We start from the raw sequence: 3,134 nt of genomic DNA, 5'->3' as shown, positions 1-3,134 counted from the left end.
GGTCATTTTCGCACGCCGTATAAAAATACCCGCCCGCTGTAGGCGCGCCAGGGTCGCCGTACGGCGCTGTCGCGTACGGCCGCCCGTACGCGCCCACGTCCGCATGCATGCCCGCCCGCGTCCGCTGCGTACGCCCGAGTGATTAAAAAAATGATCGGCGAACCCTATCTTCAAGACGCCTCACCCCGCCTCCTCTCGCGCCGCCGCCGCCGCCGCCATCTCCGGCAGTACCTGGCCGACGGAAAAAAAACGCATGCACTGTGCGCTACACCGACAACCGCCTCGGTCGGGCAGACGCCTCCGCCGCCGGCAGGTCGTATCCGGCGACAACCGCCTCATGTCTGACGAAGGCAACGAGGTACGCGAGGCGCTGGCATAGTAATTTAAGAACAGATTTTAATTGAAAAGATGTTACGTGATGTTTGAATGGATATTTGATTATATATGAACGTGTATAGATTGAGGCTGAAATAGGATATGACGGTGATGATGGCGGTAGCGAGGACGGATCATTGTCATTGGATGAAGACGAACATGACGGCGAAAATTATATGAGTTTGGATGAGTCTTACAGTGGCAATGTAAGTGGTCTGCATGTTCTCAACCATATTAAATACAAGCATCCGCGATGACAATAACATGTTCGACTGTGAACAGATAGGAGGGGATGATGACAATGAGGATATGGATGTAGATGATTCATATGCTGAAAGCGGAAGCCATGTAGGTTTAAAATTATGTATGTTATTTTAAAGTGAAATTAAATACGCATCAAGTCTTACATATCATATTTACAATTTGCCCAGATGGAAGTGGAAGGGTACTATCAGTGGAATTTTATCGATGATGCCAATGACGAAAACGATATCGATGCATCTTATAATGACAGCTCGAGCAAAGTAAGTAGTGGAAAGTGAATACATATGATACTCCTTATACAACTACTTACTGACATATACCGTTGATTGTATTTTTTTCAGGAAGAGGATGGTGACGCGTGCGAAAACGACGATGATGCCGATGGTGATGAGTGCAATTTTGATACTGGGTACGATGAATACCAGCAAGAATCACTGGACATGCATTGGACAGTGATGTCCACGACGTTCAGGACAGACGAGGAGGCATATGATTTCTATAACGACTATGCGAAAAAGCGAGGCTTCAGCATTAGGAGGGACAACTTGAAATATAGTAAGGGTATCGACGCACGTAGGCGGTTGAGGAGGTTTCTCTGTTCAAGATCTGGGAAATGACAGGCCAAGTTTTGTACCATGGAAGGGAAGAAGCGCAGGCTGAGAGCGGAGACTCGGTGCTATTGTGAGGCCCATCTAACTGTGAAGGTTGACAGAGAGCGCTCCATTTGGTATGTCAGCAGTTTCAGCGATGATCATAGTCACACTCTTGCTAACCAGATGAAGTTATATATCTTCGATGTCATAATCATATAAAGGAATACCAGAAGCTCGAGATCTTAGCAATGGCAGGTGTTGGGCTAAAAAAACATTGGATTTATGACAACTTTGTTAGTAGGTATGGATCATATGCACTGGCTGGTTTCGGGAGGAGGAAGCTTTATAACATGTGTTATAGGGAGAAAATGAAGTTGCTAGCAAAGGGTGATGCGGACACTGCAATTGGTATCATGATGATGAGAAAGACAAGGGATCCAGACTTGAGCACACTGTTGACGCAGAAGGAAAGCTGAAGAACATGTTCTGGTGTGATTCTCAGTCACGTTGGGATTACCTTGACTTTGGTGATGTAATCGTCTTCGACGGCACTTACAAGATGAATAGGTATGGAATGCCATTCATACCTTTTGTTGGTCTAAACAATCATCGTTGCACCACTGTGTTCGGTTGTGCAGTTGTGTCAGATGAGACAGAGGATACATACGTTTGGTTGTTGCATACCTTCTTAAGAGCTCATTGTCAGAAGAAGCCGAGGTCTGTAATTACTGACGGAGACGCAACCATGATAAGGGCCATAAGGAAGGTCCTTACTAACGTGTGGCATCGACTTTGTTCGTGGCATATTGAGAAAAACATGCAGAAACACCTCCACCACAAGTCCCTTAAGGAGTTCAGGTCTCTTATTTATTATGACACTACACATGATGAGTTTGAGGCGAGATGGGCAGCTTTTAGAGCTAAATGGGAGTCGGAGAAAACTGAAATATGGTTGCGTAGGATGTACCAGAAGAAAAGGCTTTGGGCTGCATCATATCTCACCGGTGGGTTATTCCTTGGTATGCGGAGTAACCAGAGGAGCGAGAGTCTGAACTCTTGCCTTCATATGCATCTTGACTCTGGCATGACAATTGTTGATATGGTTGTGCATTATGAGAACTGCATTGTTCGGCTCCATGAGAACGAGTCACACGACGACTACCTGTCCACACAGACACTCCCTGTAGCAGTACTCGACGACTTCAAATGCATTGAAAAAGCCGCTGCCCGTGAGTTCACTGCGGTGAACTTTTACCTCTTGCAGAAAGAAATGAAGAAGGCAGCGGATCTTGAGATCATAGATAGACTGAGTGGAGCCGTCAGTAGGAGATTCATAGTGGCATGGAAAAATAACAGGCAACTGAGATTCAAAGTGGACTATACACCTAGTAATTCAGAAGAAACAGTGAAGTGCAGTTGTGATAGTATGAAACGTAAAGGTCTTCCATGCAAGCATGTTCTTTATGTTTTAGCCAGGTTGAACGTGCAGGACTTACCTAGGTGCTTAGTGCTGCGAAAATTCAGCAAGAATGCTTGTGACGCCCGGGTAATTAAGCTACAGTAATCCCCACTAATGTTGCCACGTCACCTCGGTTACTGTGGATAAACTCGCGTTAGATCCGAACCCATTCTAAAACAAAAATCAAAACAAGAGCAAAGATAAAAAGTTTCAAAACCAAAACTAAAAATTTTCGGGGGTTGTCTAAAATAGCTAACGTAATTATGGTGGGGTGCACTAATTTTTGTAAAATGCTTTGGCATTTTAAATAATCTAAAAACAGAAAAGAAAATTAATAAAAGAAAAGAAAGAAAAAAAAAGGGAGAGGGAGGGGAAAACCCCCTGGCCCAGCCAGTTCCCCCACCCCACCTGGCCCCTGGCCTGGCCCAACTTCCCCCCCCTTG

General features: G+C 45.3%; 1 protein-coding gene across 1 annotated transcript in view; it reads right to left on the bottom strand.

Annotated features, from left to right (window-relative positions):
• LOC119300440 (receptor kinase-like protein Xa21) overlaps positions 1–3,134 on the bottom strand; it is a 28,871-nt gene that overhangs the window by 2,587 nt on the left and 23,150 nt on the right. The gene's annotated exons all lie outside the window — the stretch shown is intronic.

This window comes from Triticum dicoccoides, chromosome 5A (genome assembly GCF_002162155.2).
Source record: "Triticum dicoccoides isolate Atlit2015 ecotype Zavitan chromosome 5A, WEW_v2.0, whole genome shotgun sequence".
NCBI lineage: Eukaryota > Viridiplantae > Streptophyta > Magnoliopsida > Poales > Poaceae > Triticum > Triticum dicoccoides.
This window is presented reverse-complemented; position numbering and strand designations above follow the sequence as displayed.